Consider the following 13151-nt stretch of genomic DNA (forward strand, 5'->3'; position numbering starts at 1 on the left):
ATAGCATAAAAAAGAATAAAGTACTTATAAAGAAACTTAGTCAAGAAGACAAAAGACTTGTATTAAAAGAACTATAAAACTTGCTGAAAGAAATTAAAGAAGACACTAACAAATGGAAATGATGCTGGTGGTGGCCCACCTGGAGCAGCCACTGCAGAAATGCCAGCTGCAGCAAGGGAAGCATGCTCAGGGCTGTGTGCTCCGCAGAGCCAGTGGAAGCTGGGAACAGGAGGGAGCCATGACCCATTCCGAGTTGGCCAGGTGGGAGCCCCACCTTCCTGGGCACAGCTGTAGCCGCCCAGTTGCGGCTGCAGACCCAGGCATCCCTGTGCTCTCGGGGCAAGAAACCCTCCCATCCCCCAGGCTTGGAAGTGCCTGCTCCCACTGCCTGGCCTCTCCCAGCACCTGGTACCTGCTGAGATTTTGGAGCAAAATTAAGGTGGAACCTGGGCACTGTTGCAACCCAGCTGGTGTGTGTGCACTTAGGGTGGTGCTGACATGCCAGCCCCCTGCTGCCTCAGCCCCCTCTGGACTTTGGGCACTGACGAGCATGGGAGGGAGGCTGAGGGGGTACTGAGGATGGCTCAATGCAGGCCTGCAGGTGCCACTCCACATGAACAGTCTGGGGACCATGGATGACATGTAGATGGCAGCAGGAGGCAGACAGGCTCCTGGGTGGAAAGGGGCAGGTCCCCATTGAAACCCCACCTTCAAGCCAGGAAGGACCTGAAACCTGGGGGCCAGGATCCATTCCGGGTGGAGTCTGCAGCTGGGAGTGAGAACTTACGGTGGTTTTTTTAGGCTGACCCATGGCCACCCATGGACCAATCAGCATGCACTTCCTCTCTTCTGAGCCCATAAAAACCCCCGGACTCAGCTAGACTCCGGCAGACATCAAGAAGACCTGCCTGCAGGTAGGAGCTACCCACTCCATATCTCCACTCCACTGAGGGCTACAGAGATGATGGGATGACCTGCCTGCAGATGGGAGCTACCCACTCTGGATCTCATCTCCAGTAAGAGCTGTGTTCATCAGGACCACCTGTCTGCGGAAAGGAGCTACCCACTTTGGGTTTCCTGAAAGCTGTACTGTTGCTCAATGAAGCACCTCTTCACCTTGCTCACCCTCCAATTGTCTGCGTATCTCATTCTTCCTGGATGCAGGACAAGAACTTGGGACCCGCTGAATGGTGGGACTGAAAGAGCTGTAACACAAAAAGGGCTAAAACATGCCCCCCACACTGCAGGCAATGAGAAGAAGAGAAGAGCTGCAGCCCTTTTAGGAGCCCAGACCTAGGGACTCCCTGAGCCAGGGCTGTGACACCCTCTTTGGAGCACTGTGGTTTCTGGCATTTCCAAGCTTCTGGGCACCACTGTATTCCCTTCATCCAGATGCAGGTGCCCACAGCAAAAGCCACTTTGCAGTGCATCTGATCCAGCCACAGGTTTGCATGAAGCTGTTGCCTATGCCAGTGCCTGTAGCCGCCCACTCTGCCACAGCAGCTGGTGTGCCTGGCTGTGCACAGTGACTGGACCCCGTGCTCGGTCATGCACCCCTCACCACTCCATGCTTGGCTTGCCCTTGGCAGTTGTGGGGTCCAGGCTGGTAGCATGAGCCAAGTGCAGCCTGCCAGGCCAAGTGGCCAGAATGAGCACAGCAGGTCTGAGCAAAACTTGGGCAAAGGTGCCACCAGCCACAGAGGCTTCCAGCTGGAAAAGTGACACTCCAAGGATCCTGTGACAGAAAGACACCTTGTGTTCATAGATTGGAAGTCTTAATATTGCTAAGATGTCAATACTATCCAATGCGATCTACAGATTTAATGCAATCCCTATAAAAATCCCAATGGCTTTTTTTTTCAGAAATAGAGATATTTTTTCTAAAATTCAAATGAAATCTCAAGGGACTCTGAATATCCAAAACAATCTTGAAAAAGAAGAATAAAGTTGGAGGTCTTAAATTTCTCAATATCAACACCTATTACAAAATTACAATAGTCAAAAGAGTGTGGCACAAAGATAGACATATAGACCAATGGAATAGAATAGAAAGCCCGGAAATAAAGCTTCTCATATATGATCAAATGATATTAAAGAGTGCCAAGACCATTCAGTGGAGAAAGACAGTCTTTTTAACAAAACGTGCTGGGAAAACTGGATAGCCACGTGCAAAAGGATGAAATTGGACCTTACCTTATTTCATATACAAAAGTTAACTCAAAATGTATCAAAGACCCAAATACAAGACACAAAACTATAAAATACTTAGAAGAAAACATAGGAGAAAATTTTCATGACATTGGATTTGGTAATGATTTCTTGGCTATTGTTACTGAAACATCAGGGGTTTGGTCTAGGCCCTACTGCATGCCACACAGAAAGCCAATGCACAGAAAACCAGTGATTGAGACAACTAGTATTGCCAAGGAAGAAGGCTTTAATGAGGATCAATCTCAAATCCATCTCCCTGACCAACTGAAACCGAGGGTTTATATAGCAGAGAAGAAATGAACAGAACTCAGATAAAACAAATATAAGTTTCAAGCTTTAAGACCAGAAGGGTCAATTTCTATGTTTATCCAAAAAACTATCTATGGAACTATTGGGTCAGTTTTAGTATAACACCAAAAGCCCAGGCAACAAAAATAAAAATTGATAAATTAGATACATCAAAATTTAAAACTCCTGTGTATGAAACAATACTATCCACAGAGTGAAAAGGCAACCCACAGACTGGGAGAAAATATTTGCAAATTAGATAAGAAGTTAATATCCAGAATATATTTTAAAACTTCTACAACTCACCAAATAATAAACTCAATTTAAAAATGAGCAAATGAATTGAATAGACATTTTTCCAAAGAAGATATGCAAATGGACATTAAGCCCATGGAAATATGCTCTGCATCACCAATTATTAGGAAAACAAAAATGAAAACCTCAATGAGCTACCACCTTACACCCTATTCGAATGGCTACTATAAAAACAAAACAACAGGCCGGGCACGGTGGCTCACCCCTGTAATCCCAGCACTTTGGGAGGCGGAGGCAGGCGGATCACGAGGTCAGGAGATTGAGACCATCCTGGCTAACACTGTGAAACCCCATCTGTACTAAAAATACAAAAAATTAGCCGGGCGTGGTGGCAGGTGACTGTAGTCCCAGCTACCGGGAGGCTGAGTCAGGAGAATGGCATGAACCCAGGAAGCAGAGCTTGCAGTGAGCCAAGATCGTGCCACTGCACTCCAGCCTGGGCAACAGAGCGAGACTCTGTCTCAAAACAAAAAACAAAAAACAAATGACAACAACAACAAAAAACCAAACAAACAAAAAAAAAACAAGTGCTGGAGACATTAGAACACTTGTGGACTATTGGTGGGCATGTAAAATGGTGCAGCCACTGTGGAAAACAAATGATGATCAGACAACAAATTAAAAATGGAATTACTTTATAATCCAGTATTTCCACTTTTGAGTATGTGCCCAAAAGAATTGAAACAGGGTACTGAAGAGGTATTCATATGCCCATGTTAATAGCAGCATTATTTGCAATAGCCAAAATGTGTAAGCAATCAGCATTCATTAATGAATGAATGAATGAACTATGATTACATATTTCAGCTTTAAAAAGGAAGGAAATTCTGATACATGTATAGATTTTCAGGAGATTATGCCAAGTGAAATAAGTCAACTATTAAAAGAAAAATACTGTATGAACACTTAGATGAGGTACCTAAAGTAGTGAAATTCAGGGAGACAGAAAGTAGAATGTTGATTGCCAGGGGCTGGGGTGAGAGGGGAATGGAGAGGGTTTTGTTTTTTTTAACGGATATAGAGTTTCGGTTTTACAAGATGGAGAGTCCTGGAGATTAGTAGCACAACAGTGTGAATGTAATTAGCACTACTGAGCTGTACATTTAAAAATTGTTAAAATGCTAAATTTTATGTTATGTATATTTGACCACAATTTTTTAAAGCCTAATTTCTGAAACAGCTTTGTTCCCACAGGCTTTGGAAAAGATCCTGTGGTCCTGGGGTGATGAGGTATCAACTTTCAGCCAAGTAATAAGGGAAATGAGCATGTGAGGGGAACAATGAGCAGTAAAAAGGGCAAATCGATTTGAGGTCCTGGTGGGATTGAAGCATTTATGGAACAACCTGGAAAGATATCAGTGGCCATCAGAGACTTGGATACCTGAAATTTTCATCTGGAACAGGCACAGTTTAGATTATGACCATGGGAGTGTTAAGGAGGATGGGACTATTGGAAGCAAGAAGATGTAAGTAATGAAACTGAGCTGCTACGATTCATGAATACTGAAATCTCCAATGTAGACAGGAGCTCTCTGCTCCTGGGAGAGAAAGACCACGAGCTACATTTCTATCTTCATCTCTTACTACTTTCCCAATGAGAATGTGGCAATAGGGAGGGAGAAGGATACCTACCACCCTATCCTGAACCAATATAAGTGGACTGTGTTAGAAAATGCTTGAAAGGGTTACAGGGGAAGAAGTCGTCAGGAGACAACTAGGTTTCAGTTAAGATGAAGGGAAAGGAAACATTTGGAGAAGTACGACCCTGAAGTTAGGTGATTAGAAAGAAAATACTGATTAGAGGCCGGGCGCGGTGGCTCACACCTGTAATCTCAGCACTTTGGGAGGCCGAGGCGTGCGGATCACAAGGTCAGGAGATCGAGACCATCCTGGCTAACACGGTGAAACCCCATCTCTACTAAAAATACAAAAAAATTAGCCAGGTGTGGTGGCGGGCGCCTATAGTCCCAGCTACTCGGGAGGCTGAGGCAGGAGAATGGCGTGAATCTGGGAGGCGGAGCTTGCAGTGAGCCGAGATAGCGCCACTGCACTCCAGCCTGGGCGACAGAGCGAGACTCCGTCTCAAAAAAAAAAAAAAAAAAGAAAGAAAGAAAGAAAGAAAGAAAGAAAGAAAGAAAGAAAATACTGATTAGAAAGAAAATACAGTGTATTTGCTCACTCCTGTAATCCCAGCACTTTGGGAGGCCGAGGCAGATGGATCACGAGGTCAGGAGATCGAAACACAGTGAAACCCTGTCTCTACTAAAAATACAAAAAATTAGCTGGGCATGGTGTCACGCGCCTACAGTCCCAGCCTGGGGAGGCTGAGGCAGGAGAATCTCTTGAATCCGGGAGGTGGAGGTTGCAGTGAGCCGAGATCATGCCACTGCACTCCAGCCTGGGTGACTAGAGTGAGACTCTGTCTCAAAAAAAAAAAAAGAAAAAAAGAAAAAAAGAAAGAAAATAAACATCTCAGGGATGGAGAATCCATACATTTTATAGCCAAGTCTTGAATATATGGTAGTAGGTGTATTTAATTACACCTGTAAACCTTTACTATATCTACCACATGCAAAGCATCACACTAAAAAAGATGACAACATACTGTCTTGACTGTCAGAAGCTCACAATCAAGTTTAAGTAATATCAAACAGAGGTTTCACAAAGCAAAAAAACCACATTTAGAACCTTTTGGAAATTCCAAATTCCAGTAACTGTGTAGGGTACATTGTAAGCATTGTGTTGCATGAATGAATATATTGATAATTTGTAATACTAAGATCTCTTAAATCAGAATGGGCTTTTTTATTCTAATATGCAAAATGGAGGATAATAATTAACCATTTAAATAACCAATTAACATCCTTCACAAAGATGTTAGGAGGAATAAATGGTATATATGAAGGGTTTTTATAAAGTTTGTTATAAAACTGTAAGGATATGATATTGAATATAAATTCTGAATATAATAACATAAGGTTTCTAAATTTTATACTAAATGCCCAATATGACAATGTAAGTGAAATCTTGAGGCTATCTTTACTACCAGGTTCCTTTCTCAGGAAACAGCCCCTCAGGCTGCTCAGATAGTATCAAAGAATTAAAACTTACCAGAACTGAAATATCCTATTTATTAGTCAAATTAATTATCTATTGGACAAAGATGTTAATCTCAAAACAAAAAGATTGTGTCTGTTAAACTGAAGAAGAGATGGAACTGAACACTCTGGTGAAACTGCTGAGTGCTGAGAGCCAGGTGACTTTTTCCTTGTTTTCAGAGCTTTCACTGATGCTCATGGTGGTGATGGCTGTCATGAGACAAACTCATAAAGGGGTCCCCAGAGAAACTCCAACCAACCTGCACACTGGGAGAATGGGGTGGAGCCTCGGGAAGTTCATGCTGGTTTGCAGCGGGGAGGAGCCTGGCCTCTCCTGTTCGGGGATTAGTAACCTGGGATTCAATCTGTGAGCCCACTGGCAGGAAGCATACTCTCTCACTTTGCTGAGAGTCCCTGTTTCCCCCTTTTTTTTTCTCTTTTCACCCAATAAACCCTACCCTTCTCACCCTTCAAAGTGTCTGTGAGCCTAATTTTTCATGGTCATTACAAGGAGCCCATTTTTAGTTGAATTAAGCAGAAAGTCCTATAACAGCTTTGGTGCCCAACATGGGGTTCAAGGAAGGGTGAGTGAAATGGCGACTCAAAACCTCTCGCTGTTTCTTCCGAGCCTTCTGGTCCTATGGCATTCCTCTTCTTATTTTCAGGACAGTAATAGCACCTATCTTTTCTTTTACAATACTGGATATAGGCCACACCCATCCCAATGGCCACAGGCACACTGGGAGGATGGTTAGATGGGGCAGCTCCCTGCTCGCCCTTTTCTACTAGCTGAGGTGCATGGACGTATCTGCTGCATGTGTGCGTGGTGTCCAGTGGCCAAGGGGCCCCATGCAGCTGGCTGGCCTTCCCTTCCATGCACCCATGTAGTCTCCACTCCCCAACCAGGAAGTCCAACTTTGTCCCACTGCGATGCTTCTCTCTGGTGGAGGAACTATTTGCATAAAAATAAGAAGCTCTTCCCCACTGGCATCCTTTTTCTTCTCTACCCTATCAGCAGTTAACTTTTAATTACTTTTTTTTTTCCTTTTGGAAAACATTTTACTGTTTTCCCAACTATCACTGTTTATATTTTCTGTAGAGTTTTAATTGTGACAGAGGATTTGTGAGGCTAGTTTTAAGCTGTAGCCCATCTGGTGTACTTTGCATGTCTTTCCACAGCAAACTTTGCAGCAGGCCTCCATCTTGTTTTATATCCTGGGGGTATGGCCTGTAACCCCACGGCAAAGCTTTGTTTAGCAATCCTGCCTTAGGGAATGAGTCCTTTCTGGTTTGACATCTGCATGTCTTCCTAGCCCTGTCTCTTACAGGGCTCCATCTGGTGGCTGAGTTTTCTTCTGCCTGTCTTTGTAGCTCTGTATGTGTTGTGTATGTGATGTCTGTAAAAAGACCTCTAGTTAATTTGGCTTAAAGGAAGACAAGCACTTGGATCAAATATTTTTTAAAGAGAAGATAAAAGCTGTGGTAACTTTCAGTTCATGTGACTTTAATCTTTGAGAAATAAAAACAGCCTTAAAGATTATTGGTAAAAAGCAAATGTCATCAAAATATAAATATTTTGGACTAAATGATGCAGGTCACATGCAAGGCTTGTTAAATGTTTTACGGTTATAAACTGCCTTTTGGGTTTTGAGAACTATTTGACTTGTCTGCTCCACAACTGGTAAGGCCTGGGGACATATGGAACTAACCATGCCCTTAATTAATGCTAGAAGGAATCAAACCTTGGTTGCACCTAGCACACAATTAAAACAACTTACCAGGTTTTACGTTAAAGTTAAAAATTGCTAAAAGTTACCATTATGACATGTAATTGAAACTACTGGAAATAGATTTACATGTGAGGTGTGTAAGAAAAATAAATTTTTTTTTTTTTTTTTGAGACGGAGTCTCGCTCTGTCACCCATCCTGGAGTGCAGTGATACGATCTTGGCTCACTGCAAGCTCTGCCTCTGGTTCATGCCATTCTCCTGCCTCAGCCTCCCGAGTAGCTGGGACTACAGGCACCCACCATGCCCGGCTAATTTTTTTGTATTTTTAATAGAGACGGGGTTTCACCATGTTAGCCAGGATCGTCTCGCTCTCCTGACCTCGTGATCCGTCCGCCTCGGCCTCTCAAATGCTGGGATTACAGGTGTGAGCCACTGCGCCTGGCCTGGTTTTTTTGTTTTTTTTTTTTTTAAGACATAGTTTCATTGTGTCACCCAGGCTGGAGTGCAGTAGCACAATCTCAGCTCACTGCAACCTCTGCCTCCCAGGTTCAAGTGATTCTCATGCCTCAGCCTCACAAGTAGCTGGGATTACAGGTGCATGCCATCACACCTGGCTAATTTTTGTATTTTTGGCAGAGATGGGGTTTTGCCACATTGGCCAGCCTGGTCTCGAACTCCTGACCTCAAGTGATCTGCCCACCTCTACCTCCAAAAGTGCTGGGATTACAGGTGTGGCTCACACCTGTACCCACCCTAAAATATGTCTTGAATAAAAGGTCATAAAAAGGCATGAAAATGTAAATTCTTGCCTAGGGTTAAAGAATTGTTTCAAATTAGATAGGATAAAGCTGAAGGTTCAAACAAATGGTGGAAGGATTGTGGAAATTCATCTTGCGGAAGAAGTTCTAGGTGTGAACATATTGACTAGGTTTAAGGGGGGTATTGTATGGTTTTTCTCTGGGCTGAGCATTGGAATGAAAGCACAACAGGACACTCTTGGGGCACTGATATGCTCTTTGGCAAAATTTGTAAAGGGTTATAAAAGTTTTTTGCTTCTTTAAAATTTCTGACTCATCATTTTGGCAAAATAAATAACTTATGTCAACCTGGAATTATATTTCATAACATCAAGTGTTTTAAACTGCTAACATATTTAACAGGCTTCCCAAATCAAACTTCAGTTTCAGAATTGTCTTTCCTGACACCTAGCTTTTGGATACTTCAGAGGGCCCCTGGAGTGCCCAGAAAAGAGAGGTAAACAGGATGATTTCACTTGTTTAGTGACATGGGATTGCCAAACTGATGTTCAATCTTCTTTAGATTATATGTTCATGAATAATGCTAATACATGTTCCAAAATTGTATGGGATTGCTAAAATTTTAATGTCTGAGTATATGCTATCAATGATAATTAAGGTTGTTATGCTAAGTTATTGTAAACCATGGAGATAACCAAACTTCTTTGTCAATTGTGTTTCTAACTGTAACTACCCTAGACATTTTGTTATTCACAGACAATTGTCTTGTCTTAATCCTTTTCAAAATATGATTTATAATAAGCTATATAATTTTGGCAGGAACTCTCAAATACAGGCTTCTAATAACTTTGGATATTTTAACATTGGAATAAAGAAAAATGTACAGGACTCATGAAGAGCTGAGTGTTCATGAATATGATGTGAATCAAGAACTAAATGGGCTAAACTCAGAAAGCTGAAGCAATCTTTTTGACTTTTGCTTGGAATATTGCCAATCTTTTTGTTTTTCAGAGTCAAGGAAACTTATTTTGCACTATTTATGGCCCTTAATAATTGAGTAAGGTATACTCCTGTGAACAAAATTTGGAGCATGTTTGGTCTCTCTGCCAGTTTCCTCTAGAATTCGGAAATTATCTGTGAGTATTTTTAACTTATGGCAATATAGTTATTTGCATCAGAGCAATGAGAATCCATTTTTCTTTTGCGGCAGGACGCAATTGCAGAAACTGGTTGTTTCACCAAGGCTTTGACTGAAAGGATATGATTCCCTTTAAGGAGCCAAGCTCGATTTGCAGAGCTGATAAAAGCCCCCTGGAGAAAAAAACTGATCTCATACAATCATTTATGCAGTCCCTGTACAGGGTTCCTGACCTGTGGTCAGTAAAGAATGTCACTTTCTAACAGGCCCAGGAGTCCCAAGTTTATCTTGGGACCTTAAGAGGATAGGATCACACAACTCACAGGTATTTGAGGGTGGTTGGGCTCAGGATGGTTGGGCTTAGAGTTAAAAGGTCTTATCCGAGATTCCTTGTGGAACAGAGTTCCATCAAATCCAGTCTAAAAGGCCTATATAGAAATAGTTATTCTTGCCGCACTTTATGCAAATAATCAGGCCAAGGATAAGACTAAAATAGGCTGGGTGTGGAGGCTCATGCCTGTAATCCCAGCACTTTGGGAGGTCAAGGCGGGCGGATCACAAGGTCAGGAGATCGAGACCATCCTGGCTAACACGGTGAACCCCGTCTCTACTAAAAATACTAAAAATTAGACAGTTGTGGTGGTGGGCGCCTGTAGTCCCAGCTACTAGGGAGGCTGAGGCAGGAGAATGGCGTGAACCCAGGAGGCGGAGCTTGCAGTGAGCTGAGATCGCGCTACTGCACTCCAGCCTGGGTAACAGAGCAAGACTCCGTCTCAAAAAAAAAAAAAAAAGACTAAAATCTAGCCTATATAGAAATAGTTATTCTTGCTGTACTTTATGCAAATAATCTGTTTTGCAAACAACTCAGTCCTATCATGATTATTTTTTAACAAAAATGAGGACTGGAAAGAGAAATTATATTTCAAAACTCATCATACATTTGTCATTAAATTCTAAACTCATTAGTTGTTTTCAAGTTTTTGTTTATATTTTTAGACTACCCCTGCTTGTTCCTGTGAACCAACCAATCAATCAACCAACCAAGCAATCTCCAGCTGCAGCTCAGAAAGAACAAAAGGGATGGGTAATGTAAAAATCTGGATCAATATTCTAGTTCTGAGCAATTATCCTGCAAATCCTGCCAGGTGATGGAAATAAACAGGAGGCTCATCACACAGAGGTTTCCTTTCTGGGAAAGGAAGACCAAGGGAGCTAACCAAAGCCAAGCACCATGCACCCAAATCTTAGCAAGCATAAGTATAGCCACCAGTTATTTGGGCATGTCACAAGACATGCTTTTCTCTCCCTTGTTGGAGGAGGATTCAATTCCACACCTTCACCTCAGCATTTGGCTTCTGATAAGGAGTCCATGTACCCCTACCAAGACACATTTTTTCCCAAACTCAATTCCAAGCTTCAGGTCAAAGCCCTAGGAAAGAAAACTGGATCTAAGGAATCCAGAGGCAGACAACAACAGAGGTTAAAAGACAGTGCAGGTAAGCAGGGCTAATTCCTGCCAATAAAGCCAAGCCTCCCATTTCATGGATAAGGGTCATGCTAGTATCCATGGCATAAATGAGGTCTAGGGAACTCCAAGGCTACTGATAGTAGGTGGGATAGAGACATAGGTGAGAGCAGCTAATTCCTATTATCTAGGCCCTCCCTGCTTCATGGGTGCAAGCTACTTTGGCACCTATGGATGGCACCTACTAAGGTCACTGGGACTTGATGATTCAAGGACAGAAGAGGGAAAGAGGACACTCTTCCTTCTCTCCTTCACATACCCCAGGTATTGCTAGGAAGAGAAGGGAACCAGGGATGCCTGCTCCCGTCTTTCTAGATGGGTAGCCATTCATCTTCAGTCTATACCCCTTTTAAATGCATCCTGAACCCCTGGGACTCCTTTTTTAAAAAAGCCTCCTTGGCTGGGCGTGGTGCCTGACGCCTGTAATCCCAGCACTTTGGGAGGCCAAGGCGGGCAGATCACGAGGTCAAGAGATCGAGACCATCCTGGCCAACACAGTGAAACCCCATCTCTATTAAACATATAAAAATTAGCTGGGTGTGGTGGCGTGTGCCTGTAGTCCCAACTACTCGGGAGGCTGAGGCAGGAGAATCGCTTAAACCTGGGAGGCTTGCAGTGAAAGCCTTCTTTTTTCCTCCTCTTTCCTCTCTTCACTGATAGGTAATTGTGTCTGTGTACTCAGGACACTCCTGTCAGATGCATCCTCCAAACTGGGAAAAGTTAATTTCCCAAACCTTAGACTGGTTGGCTTAGGATTGGGCTCAGGGGAAGGGAACCCAGAAGCTTGATATGCTGGCAAAAGGGTAAAAGTTTTTTTTACAGTCGGGCTTTTGGCCTCCCTCTCCCTATGCAAACTGGTAAAAGGCCTTGGGATTTTTGATGTGTCCCTACCCATCCCTTTTTTCTCGTTTTGATACGTGTTTTCTAATAACCTGGTTTGTCTCTTCTCACCTTCAGGCTATCAAACTCCAAATGGTCATGCAACTGGAGCTTTGGAGGATGGCCCTTTCTGCGGGGTACCCTTAGCTAGCTAGACCTCTGAGGGAGCTCCAACTGCCATTCCCCCAGAACAGCACCCCCTGTCAGCAGGAAGCAGTTAAGATCGGTCTTCGTCCTTATCCTTATCCTTATTTTAACAGCAGTTAGATGTACTTCTGCAGAGGGGGGAATGAGACAGCCAGGTGTAAAAGGGTCCCTGGAGAAACTCCAACTGGGCTGCATACTGGGTGAATGAGGTGAATCCTTGGGAAGTTCCTGCCATTTGCAGGGAGGAAGAGTCTGGACTCTCCTATTCCGGGGTTGGTAACCTGGATTTAATTTGTGAGCCCACTGGCAGGAAGTACACTCTCTCGCTTTGCTGAAAGTCCCTGTTTCCCCACCTTTTTTCCTTTTCACCCAATAAACCCTGCCCTTCTCGCCCTTCAAAGTGTCTGCAAGCCTAATTTTTCATGGTCGTGTGACAAGGACCCTGTTTTTAGCTGAACTAAGGAGAAAGTCCTACAACAAAAATGGTCCCTCAGCATATACTTGAGTTGCTCCCTTAGGGGGCCTCAGTTACTTCCCGATGGTACATTACATACCTGGGGGTTTATTACCTCTGTAATCAGGATCATTCTTTAATGTGGAAGGAAATAGCACACAGAACTCCTGAAAAAATTGGATCCTTAACACAAGACAAATTATCTTTAAACATTTTTTTCATGTGTGTATGTGTGTTTTCAAAAAGTTTTTGTCGGGGAATGGAGGAGTAGATGACTTTTTTTTTTGGAAGTTGTAGAGTCGTAAAGCCAGAAAGAGAGAAAAACTATGGAAAGAGCAGCTCCACTTAGGTGAGTGTGTTTTTAAAATTATAATGTAAATGGTAATTATTATGGAAGATAACCAGAATTTGCCAAGCCTACATTGGGGGTAGAGATGGAGAGAGGGTGCTTTCAGCCAAATAGTATCCTGCTCATTGCCAAGGAGTCATGTAACACTATGGTAAGTTCAGTGAGCTGAGGATACTCTATTCTGGTTGTAGGATAGCATGCATATATGGGCACTTTGCAGTAGAGGTGTTTGCAGACTTTGGGCTTTTCACTTCTGCCA

At 43.1% G+C, this 13151-nt stretch overlaps 1 protein-coding gene across 6 annotated transcripts in view; it reads right to left on the minus strand.

The window, feature by feature from the left end:
• SEL1L2 (SEL1L2 adaptor subunit of SYVN1 ubiquitin ligase) overlaps positions 1 to 13151 on the minus strand; it is a 149119-nt gene that overhangs the window by 99438 nt on the left and 36530 nt on the right. The window lies entirely within an intron of this gene.

Source organism: Pan paniscus, chromosome 21 (assembly GCF_029289425.2).
Source record: "Pan paniscus chromosome 21, NHGRI_mPanPan1-v2.0_pri, whole genome shotgun sequence".
Classification (NCBI taxonomy): Eukaryota; Metazoa; Chordata; class Mammalia; order Primates; family Hominidae; genus Pan; species Pan paniscus.